Source organism: Mus musculus, chromosome 13 (genome assembly GCF_000001635.26).
Source record: "Mus musculus strain C57BL/6J chromosome 13, GRCm38.p6 C57BL/6J".
Classification (NCBI taxonomy): Eukaryota; Metazoa; Chordata; class Mammalia; order Rodentia; family Muridae; genus Mus; species Mus musculus.
Genome location: NC_000079.6, coordinates 37,236,466 through 37,253,319, shown reverse-complemented (window position 1 = coordinate 37,253,319; position 16,854 = coordinate 37,236,466). Strand labels below are relative to the sequence as shown.

At 41.0% G+C, this 16,854-nt stretch overlaps 1 long non-coding RNA gene across 1 annotated transcript; it reads left to right on the top strand.

Moving 5' to 3' along the window:
* The first annotated feature begins 3,908 nt into the window (after positions 1–3,908).
* Gm30600 lies at positions 3,909–13,450 on the top strand. The gene is made up of 3 exons (XR_873247.3): positions 3,909–4,336; positions 4,991–5,092; positions 13,057–13,450. It is a non-coding gene; the product is annotated as a predicted gene, 30600 (long non-coding RNA).
* Positions 13,451–16,854: the final 3,404 nt, after the last annotated feature.

Below are 16,854 nucleotides of genomic sequence, written 5' to 3'. Positions count from 1 at the left end.
ACAAAAATGAGAACAGAACATTAAACTGAAGCTAGGCTTTAAGTCATTCTAATGAAGACTCTGCACAGCCAGCATCAGGAGCCTGGCATCCCCGGCACCTCTGAAGGGTTTTTGCTGCTTCTCCATTCAGTAAATAACTGTAATGTTTCGGAAAGCCGGAATTGTCCACGTGCAGAATAACCCAACTTCATAAAGTTCTTCCAAGAAGAACTTCATTACCCTAAATTCATAAGAGCAATATAATTCCAGCAATCTTTTAACTATAAAAGTCAATTAGAAATAATATGTATGGCTAGAGAGATGGTTCAATGGGTAAGGGCAAATTGCAGCTAGGTCTGAGGATCTGCGTTTGATTCCTGGGGCTCAGGGTGGAAGGAGAGACTCTCAAAAGTTGTCCTTTCACCGCTACATGTGTGCTATAGCATACACACCCACTTATGCATGTATACACAAAATGTGAAAGATGAATGTGTGAAAAATACATGTATGAACAGTCAGATTTCTTAAAAATAAGGATGATTCTCCTCTAATCGCAAAATATGAAACTCCCAATATTGAAACAGTCCAGCACTGGTACATTGCCAAATGGGAAGTAAACAAACTGGAAAGTCTAGAAACATATGTAGATGCATACTTGGATTGGATTTAGTGGACAAGGGAAGTAGAATTGTAATACTGTGAAACTTTAGTCATCATGTAGGGTGATCTTTACAATTAGGTAGGAAAAATAAGATTAATATGCAATGCATAGAAAGTTAAAATTCAGATATTGAGATAAGAATTAAAGTATTATTAATATATATTGCACAAAAAATAAACAAAAGGGACCAACTTTATATGTGTGTGTATTTGTATATGTATGTGTGTATATGTGTGCATATGTATATGTGTTTATGTGTGTGAATGCATATGTATGTATGCATTCATATGTGTATATATGGTCCTGTGTGTATATATCTACTGAATCAATAAGAAATCAAAATTTATCATTTAGCCATGACATTTATAACCATGGTGCATTTTGGATAGAATGTACAGAAACCATAGAAATTTCTCACATGTTTGGCAGAAATATAATTGGATGCAGACTTTACAGAGTGTAATTTATTAATTCCTTTCACCACATAAAATGCTTTTACATCTGGGCTACATATGCACTTCATCTTGTATTATTATTATTTTTATCTTTACATGCTGTGCTGTCATGCAAATGGTACCCAGTTCACATGTTTGGTTCCAGATGTTCCCCTTCTACTTTTATGTCTTTTGTGACATTTAACTCTGGATGGTTAAATGAGTATGCATAGATATGGGGTTGTTTACTTGCACAAGGAAAACCTACCAGAGGCCATGCCACTGAAGGCTCCCCATCTCTAGCAACATAGACTATGAATCATGAGGGAGTGGTGGGGCCTTATGAGCTCTTCTCCATCTGTAATGGAATCTCCATGGGTCTGCTCTTGTGTGGATAACCAAAGTTGCCTAGAGGGCATGGGTTCACCAGAGGAGTCAGCTGAGTCATGTACAGAAGATAGTGTCTTATAGCATCCATTCCCTTCCTTTGGCTTTGATACTTCTTCTGTCCTCCTTCTGTGGTTTTCTTTGCACCTTGGAGGAAGTATGTTGATGTTCACTTTAGGGCTAAGTACTTATCACACTTATTCTTTGCACTGTGACCAGTTATGAGTCGCTGTATTACCACTGCCAACTGAAGATGGAAACTTGACTCGTAGAAAGCAACACTAATCTATGGGTATAAACATAAATATGTAGAAGGCAATTAGATAATATGTCCATTTAGCAAACAGATGATAGTAGATTCTTCCACTAAGACCTATGACTTCTCCAGCCATTTTTAAAAACATGTTGACTATCAACATGAACTCTCTCCTGTACAAGCTTCAAGTCCAATTAGAAAGTGGTTGGTTACCCCCACAACAGTAATGTTACTTACAGGAATGTACATCTTGCTCGATAGTTCAATATTATAGCTCCCAGAATTCATAGCCAGCTAAGACAGTTGATGGCTTTTCTTTCCCAGCAGTCTGCATAGCACCTTCTGGTGCTATGACACTTAGCCAGTAAGGAGGCAGCTTCCAGTTTAGTTCCAGCTTGATTTCTCTATGTCCTGGAACCAGAATCCTTGGCAATAAGATCTTATAATTTAGTCTTGTGGGAAACCTAAAGCAATAACATTATCTTGGGGTCCTGTGGAGGCTCCCTAACCAACAACACATAAGAAGACAGCTTATGATCCTAGTATATCTTGTACTAGGATTTTTAACTTAATTACTCACAAATCCTTGGGTACCTCCCTTCAAATACATTTATAAAGTTATGGTTTTTAATTAGTTTACAAAGCACATTTTGATACAGCGTTGCATACATCCTAGTTTTGAGTGCCGTTCTGTTTTTAAAGACAGATTCTCATCTGTGATCTGTTTGGTCATTTGTAGTAAATCTTAATGACCTTGGACAAAGAAACCTGAAGCTGATGGCCTGTTATGGCCATCACCAGTAAAAAGAATGTCTTGTTTTTTCTAAAATCATCTAAAGTAGTGTCTTGCTTTTTGGCATTGTGACATGACATTGTCATCTGCAGATGTGTTGTGCCAAATTTCTAGCCACCAGGAGGGATGCATATGGCCTAAGGGCGGCATTTGGACATCCTGATTTCACTTACTTCTTGGCCATTCTTCTATTTCTTTTCACAGATTAGCATTATGCTTAAAAAGAAAAAAAACCCTCTCTCCTCTATTCTTTCACAGTTACTTCTACTGTTTTCCTTTATGTAACACTTACCTTCAGGGGGAAAAAGAAGCTATTTTGGACTTTGTTATAAATTTCTTTTCAAGTGGATTTTCATTTGTTGTGTCTGTTTTGTTCTTACTGGAGACAGCAGAGGTCTGCTCAGAGCGGTTTAGCATAGCCATCTGTGTGTACGGAAAAGCAGAGACAATTAAAACCTGTTGACAACTTGGGGCAAAGCTGTGGGCCTCATGTTCTGTAATTTATGTGAGAAGCCGAAGAACAATCAGTTCAAACTGGTTCTTCAAAGAAGCACAGCCTGGAATCTGAGTCTGGCAGCTTAGGATCTTTGAACCACAGCAAAGGGTGTCTCGGTCCAAGGAATTCAGAGGCACTCTTGGAGCCCAGAAAACAAACACAGAAGGTGTCACGAGGAGAAGATCGAAGCTGCTTGCTGCTTCCCATCGAAGCACTTCTCTGGTTAACACACAGCCATGTTCCTATCCTGCTGTTCCATGAGTTTTTATAACTGGCTCTGGAAGACGATCTTCTGACAATTGCTGCGTGACATGTCAGCACAGATGCACCAGGTGGCTTGGGTGCTGGAAGCAGTAGCTTGTGGGAAGGCTTGGCTCTCTGCCTCTCTGACTTGGGTGTCAGTCTTAGCTCTCAAATCTCCCAGCTGGACTGCCCCATAGGTAACTTTTTCCCCTTACTTGTGAAGCAATGTTTGCCTTACAGAATTGCTGTGATGATTAGAGGAAGTAAATGTGACACTCCCATCCTTTCTGTCCTATCTTCTTGTTACCCTCCACTTCCTTTTATGTGGTGTTGACGACCATTCCTTCCTCTGGCATTGCTATGGCCAAAACACAGCAAAGGGTGCAAAGGATTGTGTCTTCGTCAGGATAATCTATCTTTAGTGCAGCGCTCTCGTGCCATCTCAGCTACTTGGATTCCAAGAATCACATTTTTGCTTCCTTCCACTTCGTATTGGCTCTTGTGTCTTCCCTTCCACATTCCTATTCTAAAATTGCTGTACTAAGTTTCTTCTTCTGTATGTCCTGGTCACGTGGTTTCACTAATATTTATGATGTCAATTACCATTTATGTATAAAAGTATGCACAGCATGATTTAGGTTCAAATGCCATATGACTGAGTCTCTAGATGGGGAAGCTTTTTTTGTGTTAAAAACGTGGTCATATCTACCATGTTTTTCATGTCTCTATCCTGGCCTATGTTCTGTCCTGTCAGTTGGTCATGGAATCATGAGTGAGTAGATGGGGGGGGGGTGTGTACCTAGTTCAGCATTGCCTACGTTGGCATCTGCTGGCTTTTGGTGAATGCTATCTGCTGAACTGAGGCTAAATTTAGGAAGTTGTATGGTAAGTACAACGTGGTCATATCTACCACGTTTTTCATGTCTCTATCCTGGCCTATGTTCTGTCCTGTCAGTTGGTCATGGAATCATGAGTGAGTAGATGGGGGGGGGTGTGTGTACCTAGTTCAGCATTGCCTACATTGGCATCTGCTGGCTTTTGGTGAATGCTATCTGCTGAACTGAGGCTAAATTTAGGAAGTTGTATGGTAAGTACAGACAGTAGCCAACTTCTTGTCTCTGCAGCGACCCCTTGTGATTTGGACCTTGTTTAGAGTGTCCTAGGTTAGCTGCTCTATAGAAACAGGTTTTTCATTTCTTTGGGTTGTTGTCAAGGAAGAAGGCTCTTATTCAAATTAGAAATATACTCACTGGCTTCCCTAGGTAATTCTTCAGGACTTCTGGGTCCAAGAAATAGAAAAGTTCTGATTGTAAGTATCTGGTGACATGAGGTTGTAGTGGACCAGAAATGCTGGCTACCAATGCATCCAAGAATAAATTTACACAGCTACACAGAACCTTTGCATAATTCTGGAGAGGAACTGAGACTCTTCAGGAACATGACCAGTGAGAGATAGGACCACCTGAGGGGAAGTTCTGCCCATGTGATGGAATTGCCACTGATCCAGAGTGGGTGCCACAAGGCTGATGTGAGCCCTCTGTTAGCATGTCACCCAGAGGAAGGCAGGTTATATACTGAGGATGTACAAAGAATATGACCTTTCTGTCCTCATTCTTAATGTTAAAGGTTTTGGCATTGTTTCCCATAAATGGCATGCTACAGGCTGTTCTCAGAAGATCTGCATTAGGGTAGATTTCAAGTTGAGTCACTTATGTAGAATTTATCTTTGTCATTCACCAAGGAAGTCCAGCTCTCCACTTCCCAGACATAATACTATGCTTCCTCGACCCCCTCTGATTGGATGGAGCCATGTGACTGATCCTGACAAATGACCCATGTACAGGTGTGGCACACCAATTCTCAATTCTTTTTCTTTCTTTTTTTTTTTTTCAATTCTCAATTCTTAACAACATGTCATTGAGGTCCTAGCTCCTCTAGAGTTCCATTTTCTGACCCCTTTGGTAGATAGCATCAAGGTTACAAATCCAGACCATCACAGTAACTTGAACTATAGTATGAACTTCCTGATGACCCATAATAGAAATTTGTTAGGAGTAAGAAATGAAACCTTTGCTGTCACAAGCTGCTGGTATTGTCTGAGCTACTTGTTACCATTGCAGATCACAGTTTACTCTGACTGATAACACTCTTCCCCATCCAAACATGCTCTGAATGGTGTAAGTAGCTTCTAAAGGATATTTAAGATGAAAATGGTTTTCTCTGCTCTTCTAATGAGGAAATTAGATACACATTTTTCCAACCAAGAGAGGAACAAACCAAAATACCAAACATCAAGGATCTTCTTTAGGAAACATGTTCTAGGGCCATGAAGCTTTTGATGGCCATTCTCAACAACAAGAGGAATCTCTACGGTGGAAAACCATGCTAGGCCATCTCTACCCCATATCCAGCTCCAGGCAGCCTTGGGCTTTAGACACATCTTCAACTCCTAGTCCATATCTGCACTCGGATGTCCCCTGTTACCCATGTCAAGTGCAAAGCCAAACTCACAGTTATGTTAGCCCGGTAAGCTCCTCTTCCTGGGCTACCTTGTTTCAGTGACTGTCACCATGGTTCCGCAGGGGAATTACTCTTGAATTCTACTCATTTCTTCAACACTAAGTCCTTTGTTCAGATCTACACTTTCTACTTCCGTATGTCCTATATGTTCTATAAACCTTATGGCCAATAATCACAGGCCACCACAATTTATTTTCTATGCAAACACAAAGCTTGGGTAGACCTAAGTTGTATACCCAGTTCTTCCTGATTTCTTTGCAGCTGGAGTACTATTTCTACAAGTAGAACTGATCAACGTCTCCCGTGGTGGAAGCCCTTGACAAGTTCCTAGACTTTCAGTTCTATCTAAATCCTGATTTTAGTACCTTCTGCCCTTCCTGGTTATTCTTTGACACATGTTTCACATCCAATGACCGTGAGAGAAATAAGAATTGGAAACTCTGAAAACCAAATTTCTTGGCCTCATTCCCTCTTTCTTCATCTAATATTTTTTAAAGTTTGGGTCTTGCTATATGTACAGATACAGCTTGAACTCACAAGCCTTCTTTTAGCCTTCCCAGGGCTAGGATTATACACATGTGCCAATATTTTAAGCTGCTCAACTAAGTCTTATTACTTCCTTGTTTTTAATTTAGACTTGACATTCTCTGAGAATACTTCTTTGAACCTCTCAGGCAAGAGCAGGTGGTCTCTAGTTCTTATTATCGTATTCTGTCACCATCGCCCATGACAACTTGTTGCCTATCACTGAAATATTACATGGCAAGTGCTTTCATAGACAGTTGGCTACTCACATCTGTATTCTGCATCTGTGAATTCAAACAAGAAGCAGCATTGTTTTATTTTTAGTGGATCTGGGCAGAATATATATAGCCTTCTTCTCTGACCAACAACTATTTACATAGTATTACACTGTATCAGGGCTTATCATCAACATGGAGATGGTTTATGCTATATTCATATCTAGACACACAGCAAACACTATGCCATTGTTTAGAAGAGATAAGCACCTGTAAATTTTTATATCTTCAACGGGTCCTGGAACGCTCACGGATATCAAAGGATTTCTATTTGATTCATTTAATTATAACTATTCCTAAAGATCAGTAAAGCCCAAGTTATGAAGAAAGACATTAAAGAATGGAGAAATAAATTGTGTGGTTAAAGTCAATAATGACTTCTTTTGGTGACATAAGACTTGGAGCCTTGGGTTTGAATGCCAGGCTTTTCTGCTTAAATACTCGGTTGCCCTACTTATGGCACCATATATATAGCAGGCATGTGGGTCAACTCTTCATTCACAGTGCTTGGTGTATATGACATATGACAAGAATTCAGAAAATGAATTAATTAATAAATGAAAAAAATCTGCCTGGCAAATGCTAGACATAGGATAATGACACATTTTATTTATCTATTTTTGTTAATTATATGAGCAATGACACAGGAAGAAAAAGAAAAGCAAATAGCATCAGGTTATTCTCCATTTTAAATAGAGAAATTCGTCAGGGAATTCACGAAGGCTACATTTGATGCTAAAGGAGTGGGCAGTTTCCTGGAGCCTAGCTGACCTCAGTGGTTCAGGTTTTTGCTTTGTTGGGTAATCTATTGTGTCACAAAAGAGCACTTTTGGCTAATCAGTCCTCTGGATGTATCCCAGGGCTTGGTGCATGTGTGGTGAGTGCTCTGCCTCTGTGCTGCACCCTAGCCCATGCATGTTAGGTGATGCATTAATTTATAAGAAGTCCTCTGAGTGCTCTAGTTTCCCCTCTCAGCCCTGTTCTTCTTGTTTTATGAATCCAATATCTAACCTCTTTAGATATATTCCTTAACTATTTTTAAACTATCTCTCCTAGTTCTGGCAATAGTCTGTTCCCTTGAGACCTGGTCTTGTTCATTTCCTGCTGGTAGTTGTCCTCAACTGCCTGGTGACCTGGTTTGTGCATCTACATTGATGAATGGGGAACGTTTCATAATTTTAGCTGTCCTGTGTAGGTTTATTTTATATCAGGACAGATGGTGGTTGTTTGTGTTTGTTTGTTTGTTTGTTTGTTTGTTTTGAGACAGGGTTTCTTTGTGTTGCCCTGGCTGCCCTGGAACTATCTCTGTGTTCTACAGAGATCTCTCTGTCTCTGCCTCTCAAGTTCTGGGATTAAAAGTGTACACCACCATGGCCTGGCAGATGATGTATTTCTTAAAAGATACTTCCCATGAATGGGAAGCTAGATCAGAAAATCCTTGCAGATGCTCAGAGCTGATGAAGTGACAGATTTACTTTAGAAAGTTCATCTCGAAAGCAACCTTGGACAGTGCATCTGCTCCATTTGCTTTCATCAAGAGCCAAATCAGGGAATGCTTTGCTCTGAGACCAATATCCACACAGAAACATGTCTTAAGACAGTTAGTGCATCTGTTTTAGAGAGGAGCCTGCGTGTTTCTCACTTTGTTTCCATCAGGAGGTATAGGCTCTGCTCTGTATGGGAGGGGACCAACATTGCACAAATGCTCTCTGGTTGCCATTCTGTCAAGTGAATGGCTGTTACACACCTAGAATTGCCCCAAACTACAGCTCCAGCTTTCTCTGCTGTGTTCTATCCATTAATGTGTCTACTAATGTGCCCCTATCCATTTTCTTCCTTAAAGAATGTGTCAAAGTCTTCCACGTACAAGAGACTTTCCTTTTCAATTTGATCATCATCACAGACTTGATTCCTCGGCACACCAATGCTGTCCCTTGTTGCTGGCAGAGGATGACTGCCTCCTTGGCTCAGGCTTCCATCTTGACCAGCATTTCTCACTCCCCAGGTGCTGTGTTCACAATGGAAATGTAACACCTGAAAGCCTACTCATCTCTTATCTCTATTTACATTATAATTTGCCTGAAGATAAAAATGGGCTCCTAGCTGGGCATGGTGGTGCATGCCTTTAATCCCAGCACTCTGGAGGTAGAGGCAGGTGGATTTCTGAGTTCGAGGCCAGCCTGGTTTACAAAGTGAGTCCCAGGACAGCCAGGGCTATACAGAGAAACCCTGTCTAGAAAAACAAAAAACAAAAAAACCAAACAAACAAAAAAATGGGCTCCTAATAAGAAATGCACAGCTAGGGAGGAGAATGAAATTCTTGTGTTCTGTCAAGCAGTGCAGAGACAACAAATACAGATATGTACTAGATATGAGAAAGAGAGAGAGAGAGAGAGAGAGAGAGAGAGACAGAGACAGAGACAGAGACAGACAGAGACAGAGAGAGACAGAGAGAGACATACCAGAGACAGATACAGACAGAGACAGAGGAGAATTTTTTTCACAAAGAAGATGTAAATCTTTGAGAAAGTAAATGTGTATACCATGCACATATATTTTTAAAACATCATGTGGGGCATTATAAATATGGTCTATTTTATGCCACTAGAAGAAGAAAAGCTAAAACACCATCAACAACAGCAAACCACAAACAAACAAAATAACCATTAAGAATCAGTAGTGGTATACACCTGGTATACAGTGGTATATTTGTTCCCAATATTCAGGAAGCAGAAGCAATCAGTTCTGTTGTGAGTTCAAGGCCAGCATGGTCTACATATAGAATTCCATGCCAACTAGTGAGATTCTGTCTTAAAGAAAAACAGGAGAATGAGAAGAAGGAGGAGAAGAAAGAGGAGGAGGAGGAGGAACAGAAGGAGGTGGAACTGGGGATACCAGATAGACCTGTTCCACAAGAATGAAAGAGGAAAGAAGGGAAGGCAGAGGGGGAAAAGGAAGGAAAGAAGAAAATACATCAATGAAAGCAAACAACAGAAAAGCATTTAGACAATAAAAGAAGTTTAGTCCTTCTTCCAAGGGCATCCTGCCCTTGCCAACAGGATTCCCAGCACACAGGGACCACCTGCTCCAGAGTCTGCAGGAGAATTCAGACAAAGCATGCCCACACAGGTTCTCAAATTCATACTTGCTTAAGATTAAAGAGCAGAGGCAGTATTCTCAGCCTCATGCCCTTATTCTCATCAAGAGAACAGGGACTTAAATTCAGGTTTCGGACAGTTACAGAAGACAGAAGGAGATCAAGAAGTTTATTCACACAAGAGAGATGGGCAGGAGAAATCCCAGGGGAGCATACATGAAGACATGCCTCAGGAGGCTGCTTCTATGGCAGCTTCAATAGAGGAGGAGGGGTGTTAAAGAAAGACAAGCTAAAGGGATGCAGCTTCCAGACTGCAGAGATGGGAAACCAGCCGAGAGAGGGAGAAATGAGGTTCCTTTGGTGCCGTAGCTGAGCTGACGGGGCTGCCTCCAGTCAGGGAGATTGTTCTATCCCATCTCTAGGAAGAAGAGGCACAGACATAGTATGCTTCCTTAGCTTGGTACTTTTCAATTACCTTTTGCACAATGACGTTGCTGTAAACAAGGCATGGTTCAAGTGAATCTTCTAGTTTCCTCTGGGTAGCAGTATAGTTTTTCTCTTTTCCCAGGTTCTTAGAGAATCGTGGCATTCAGATTGAAAAAAGAAACCACCTTCCCCACATTAGGAATATTGACCCCTCCTTGTCTTCACAGTCTAGTAGAACCCAACTGTGGGTACTTATGTAGAGTAGAATTTCAGGGCTCCTAGTGTCACCTCCCTCTGATGATAGTGACATGAGGGTGTCTCTTTCTTGATAGACTTGCCACCTTCTAGTCTCTTTCTGAAGTGCCAGCCCTTTCTTTTGAGTTGTGGGTGGTGGAGTGGATTTAACTGGTGGAGACTTCAGGAGCTATGAAATCAAACCAATAGATCATTTCTATTTTCTGACCTTTCTTAACACGATGAATCTAGAAGAGATGCTCTGATTGAATGAGGTGGGGGTAGTGAATGGAAGTAAGAGACAACAGGCTGGAAAATGAAGAGGGAACATGTCAGAAGGAAAAGCATCCATTGATGTTTCCAGAAGGCTACCATGCCCCAGTGAGCATGGTTAAACTGTGATGGCTTATTCAGGGAGCCTTGGGGGACTATACTGACCTCTAGACCAGAGTTTGGGAGCATTGAAGGAAAAGCAGGGAAGACAGTTTCTGGAGAAGAGTTACAACAGAGTTTAACATACAACCTCTTGAATTTGGGTACAGAATGAAAACTGAAGTACATTAATTATTAGCCACACACCCTTTAATAAACTGTCAGCAAAGGTCCCAAGCATCTGGCTGGTATTCTTGAAGGTTGTATTAAGGTTGAGATGGGTCAACTTGAGCGGAACACTCTCTGTTCGTCAGAGGATACAGCACTAACAATCTCAATAGCCTTCATAGCTATATAAACCTCAGCACCAAGGTTTTCACACATCATCATGGGAAAGCCTCTAAAGGCTGCCAGCTGACTTCTGTGTATTTCAAGGAACAAACAGGAGACCACTGTGTTCCTATCAGAGTCTAGCTATGATATATAATTACTTGAAAGCTATAAGGAGGGCTGGTAAGATGACTCAGTATGTAAAAGTACTTGCCATGTAAGCCTGACAAATTGAGTTCAATATCTGGAACCTGGGATGCAGTAGCACCCAATTCTACCTCTCCTATGACAAGATGGAAGGAGATGTAGGAAGATCTCTTGAAAGTTTGCATGCCAACTAGCCTCTATTATGGAGCACAGTAGACAGAAACAAGAGGAACAATGCCACAGTATGGTAGGAGGACATGTTCCCCAGATTGCCTTCTGACCTTCATCTATGTACCATAGCAGGTACATACCTCCTAACCCCCACACCTTATGCATACACACACACACACACACACACACACACACACACACACAAGAATTGCAATTTGTAAATACTATTGATATTTCCTTATTTTAAGTGCAGTTATAGTAATTTTGCTCAAGGAAAAAGTATTGAGAATATTGTGAATATTTAATCAAGCAGATACTCAAACCATGCACATAAATTCATTGAGCGTACATAAAACTACCATGCTCACACTTGCCATAGTTGGGGTTTGTAGTTAGCTCGCTCCCTGCTCTCGCTATTGATGAGAAACAGAACCCAGGACTCTGATGGGTCCTCTAAGGACTAGTAAGTCACTCACTAGCTTTCCTTTTCTTGTCCTTTTTTCTGTCAGGCTGCACTTTTCTGTTTCATGTGACTCAACATGGTCGCCATCTGGAAGTTCCCATGGCTTCATCTTGGCTTCTGGTAGAAACTGAGTCTGTCAGTGTGCCAAATTAGGTTTCCTCTGAGAGAGAATCAGGTTGACTAATATTGAGTCATGTCCACAACTGCCCACGGTGTGGGGCTCTTGGGAGATGGATTTATCAATGGAACTGGAGTGGCCCATTCATGTCCCTTAGCAAAACCTGTAGATGTAGATAGATAATTTGTAAAAGATGAAGGCAAGCAGGCAATATGGCTAACCTTAGTGCTCTCTTCACCCCCAGCTAATCTTCAGTGTTGCTAATATAAATACTAAAAGAAAATTGTGGTTTTCCTACGGCTAGAAATTTTCAATATGCTCTACTTCTGACTCTGAATGCAATATTGTATCTATTGTATCTATACAGTGAAATGAATCGAAGACTATTTTCAAGTGTTCTTCTAGGAAGTTCTGTGTGGTTTTCAATAAGGAAGGAATTCTAGGACACCTTCATATTTATTTTATATTGTTAGTGTGTAGGTAGTCACACACATACCAAGTCCAAAATAAAACTGAGGGCTGTTATTCTTTCTGGGTGTGTTTAATTTCTACTTTAACTTCTCTCAAAGGCAACAATCACTGAGTATTTTATCATGTATTAGAGAAAGGTACTCCAGAGAGGACCAAAGTGAATGTGAAATCATGTCTGTAAGTCTAGTATTTACTGACCACTGAGTCAGCTCTGTCTTGCTGGAACAAATAACTGAGATAATCAACTTAGGAAGAAGAAGACTTTATTTTGGCTCATAATTTTTGGAGATTTCAATCCATTATCAAACTGGCCCTGTTGCTATGGGTCTGTGGCAAGGTGGTAGCACATGTGTGTGCCAGAGCAAAATTGCTGGGATAGTCAGGAGCCAGAGAAGAAAGGGAGCGGGGAAATGACTAGGTTCCCCAGTTCCCTTCTTCCCTTGCCTCAATAGCCTAAAGGGCACCCATTGAGCCACACCCCTAAAGGATTCACTGCCTCCCAGTTAGCACCATGCTGTGATGGAGATTCTAACACATGTGCCTTTGGGGAATATTTAAGATCCAAAGTATTAACACTCTGGTATCCCAAGCCATGCCAATAACCACAAGCTGCCATTTTCCCTGCACTGTTTTAACGGCTTTCACTCTTGCATTTCAGCACAAGAGCTGCCGCCAGCCAGAAGACGCCAGATGGCAGCGAGCAATCAGATCCCAGAGCAATGTCACCTGCTGAAGGGAGCCAGTAACTAACTGACAAAGACATCCTTGCTTTTTTAAAATGAAAGTCAAGATGGCCCACTTGTATGGCTAGGGCCATACTTGTAGAATCGGCTTTGCAGGTGTTTCCAGGCATAATCTTGCCTTGGATATCCCATCATAGCCCTGGCCCTGGCCCTGGCAGGATGCTTCCCTTCTAGTGTTTCCTATTTTCTTCTTTGGCATTTAGCAATAGCTTCCTTTCTCTCTCAGAGCTATTTTAGCATCCCTTGTCTCCACAAGACCTTCTGTAACTCACTTGTTATCAGGAATATATTTAAAAGTACTTCTATGAATCTTCATAGCTGCTTAGTATCATTCCTGTTGAGGCCTGCTTAGAAGTTTGCCTTCATAGGAGTTGAACTGATATTTGTTGACTGAGAGATTGCTATCCTGAAGTTTACTTCATCTCCCTCAGAAAGCCCTGAAGAGCAGAGCTCTAAAGGGCATTGTACAATCAGAAAGTCATGAATTTTAGCCTAAATCACAACACATCTGAGGGCAATTTTCCCTCCAAAAATTGTTTTAGTTATCTAGCCATTGAGATGAATCTCAGATCTCATTCCAATGTTAGCTTGTGACTATGACCCAAGACCTGTGACTTCTACTTACCTATCTATGGATGGATTTATTGAATGAGATGTTTCGATTACGAAATACCCAATTTCAGCTCTTACTTCCTGAGTCAGATCATTGCTGAAGTTTAGCAAACAGCAGAGATGATTCTGTTTGGTGCTTCAGCTGCTTCTCCAAGCATTGTACCAACATCACCTGGGAACTCCTCAGCATAGTAAATGTCAGGGCCTTCAAGTGCCAATCAAGCTTTGGGGTAGGGATCTCTGAGGGCCTTTTGTATTTGTGATTAGGGAATACATCCAGAAATGAGTATTTCTATTCAAGGGACTTTGTGTGATTGTAATAACATAATATTTCTAGATAATGTCTTTTAGTTAAACTGATTGGATGGTTTTAAAATGTGTGGGTGTGTTGGCAACTTGTCATGTGCTCATTTGGCAAATTTTCAGTAGTGGACTCCCATGTGCCAGGTTGTGTGCGAGGTTCTGGAAATAATGAGAAAAATAAGATGTAATTTCCGTCTCAAGGAGACATTAGACTTAAAGGCCTATGGCCATGCAAACACATGACTGTGCTAAGGCAGTGTTTGTAGAGGGTGTAGTGCACTGGAGACTCTTGCAGTTCTGCCCACTGGCTTATACCTACCCACCGATGGTTTTATACTAAGTGAGTTTCAGGAAGGAAACTTGAGCCCACTGGATTTTCAGTCTCCTCTCCACAGAAAGATAGATGTTTGGGTTACTGCAAGCTGGGAGTCCAGTCTGTTAAGTGAACACTCACCAGACTGGAAGTGTGACCACTGGGGCACGCTAAGTACAGATAAAGTAAGATTCTCAAAGACAGAGGTCATGCAAAAGCAAGGGCTTTAGTATAAAGTCTGTCCAGTTGCAGAAATGGAGATCAAGCCTGCTGTAACAGTGAAAAAATTGAAAAGATATATGACAGAGAATTAGGCATCATTGAAACACTTTACAATAGAATCATATAAAAGAACAGGCTGTTGAAGTCTACACATTTGTGTCTATTTTATGTTGTTACTTTCTGTTTATATTTATAAATTATTCTCTTTCTATCTCACTTATCAGCTGAGTTTATTGGTACAAGAACTGGAAAAATGCAGAAAGATCTTCCTTGCACGGTTAACAAAGAAACATTGGGATGCTGACTTAGTGTCTATTTGAATTCTCTCTGCTTTTGATTTTCATTTTTGTCTATTTTTTAAATTTCAGTTTGGGCAGTGAACGTGTTTTGGTTTTATAATCTGAAAAATAAACCACAAAAGTAGATGTTACTTATGAAACAGTGTTTCTTACTTATCTGGTGACTGGGTAGAGATGACCAGGTCATTCTGACCGTGTTAACTGTCAGTCTGGAGATGACACAACCACACTTGGCCTCGATTGGCACTCTGGTTAGCTCAGTAGGTAGACTGGGTGGTGTGACTTTGGTTGGTCCACTTGGTGATTCATGACCATAAAATGCTGTTACAAAGACCATATCACATGTTTCCTATAAATTCTAGGTGTTTTTATTGTCTTTTTTTTTTAAATTAAGGCAACAAATTCAGTTTGAAAAATATTTTTAAAGCCAACCATTTCTAAACGTTTTATTGATTCTTTTGGTGTTGTTGGAAACAATATTCCTTTAAAAAGATCCTTTGTCAAGAAAGTGATTTGGACTCTATGTGCAGCCTCCTTTCATGGGTTTACTGACTTGTATACAGTCCATGAAAGCAATACGGATGCCTCGTTCCTTTTTGTTTTGTTGAAATGAATCTTAAAAGCAAAGTCTCCAGTAGCAAATCTCACACAAAAATTTCCTCCCTCTTGCCCTTTTGTTTCTTTGTTTCTGATGAACTCATTTCTTCCTTGTTCTAGAAAACTTGATGGCAGATGCTACTTGTCCTTTGCTTCTGAGATGGTAGCCTGCATCCATCCTTGACCACCCGGGTTTAACTATATTTGGTCCTGCATGGCGGCAAGCACTGAGGTGGCACACTGAGAGCTCACAGAGCATGGCAATCTTACTAGTCCTGGCTTTCACAGTTCATCACTCATGGCTGGTGTCACACAGGGTTGGCAGTCAGGATGGAAACACCCAGCAGCTGGGCATCCAGCTGCCAGTTCATCAATTTGAGAAGTGAGTCTGTTTCCGTCAAAGTCCTTGCATGCAGAGTGTGTGTGTGTGTGTGTGTGTGTGTGCCCATAGTACCTTCCTCTAGGATTTACTTCTCTATCCTATGTTAAAACAGCTGCTCATGTATTCTCCTAATATGATTCCCACCAGCAGAGAAAATCAGAAGCCACATGGTGGGTGAGACATTCCCTCAGAAAATGGTAAGGACAGAATCTCAGGTTAGGATGTGTAAAGTTGGCCTCCTCCTCTCAGTTCTGCTTCTGGAATTTGAGAAGAATGTGGACAAGTCCTTTTACCTTTCCCTTCCCTTTCTCTGGATAAGCACATTTGTGTCTTCTATTGTAGAATTATGAGTCTGGAGTAGACCCTGACCTGAAGTGCTCAAACCCATAAGAAGGTTCTAACTTATAAGCCAGAAAAGGAGAGTCCCATAGAAACAGGTCTGAGAGCTAGACAGAAGCAAATTTGAGAATGACAAACATACAGAGCTGAATACTTATATAAAACTGGATGAGGGGGTATGAGGCAAGGACACATAAAAATATATCATATTTGCTCAGCTCAGCTTCATGTTGACTTTATGTGGGGAAGAGTGACATAATCCATAGAGGGATTGACTAAGACAGGGGTTCAAGAGCCAAAGTGGACAGAAACACAGACTGTTTCTTATTTAGGTGTGTCATATTCTGATACCACTCTCCTCGTTGATAAGAGAAGGAGAGGGAGGATCAGAGAGGAAAAAGTGAGAGATGGGGATAGAGAGAGAGAAAAGAGGAAGGGGGACAGAGATGTCTGCATCTAGATGAAGTTTTAAATGCACATATCCTGATTAATACTGGCAACTGTTAGGAGGTTTAAATGGAAGGAGCTTAGTGGACACACTGGCATAGATACAGGGATAGTGTATAGATACAGAGATGGTAGTGCATAGATGTGGAGATGGTGTATAAATGTGGAGATGGTGGTATAGAGATACAGAGATGGTGCA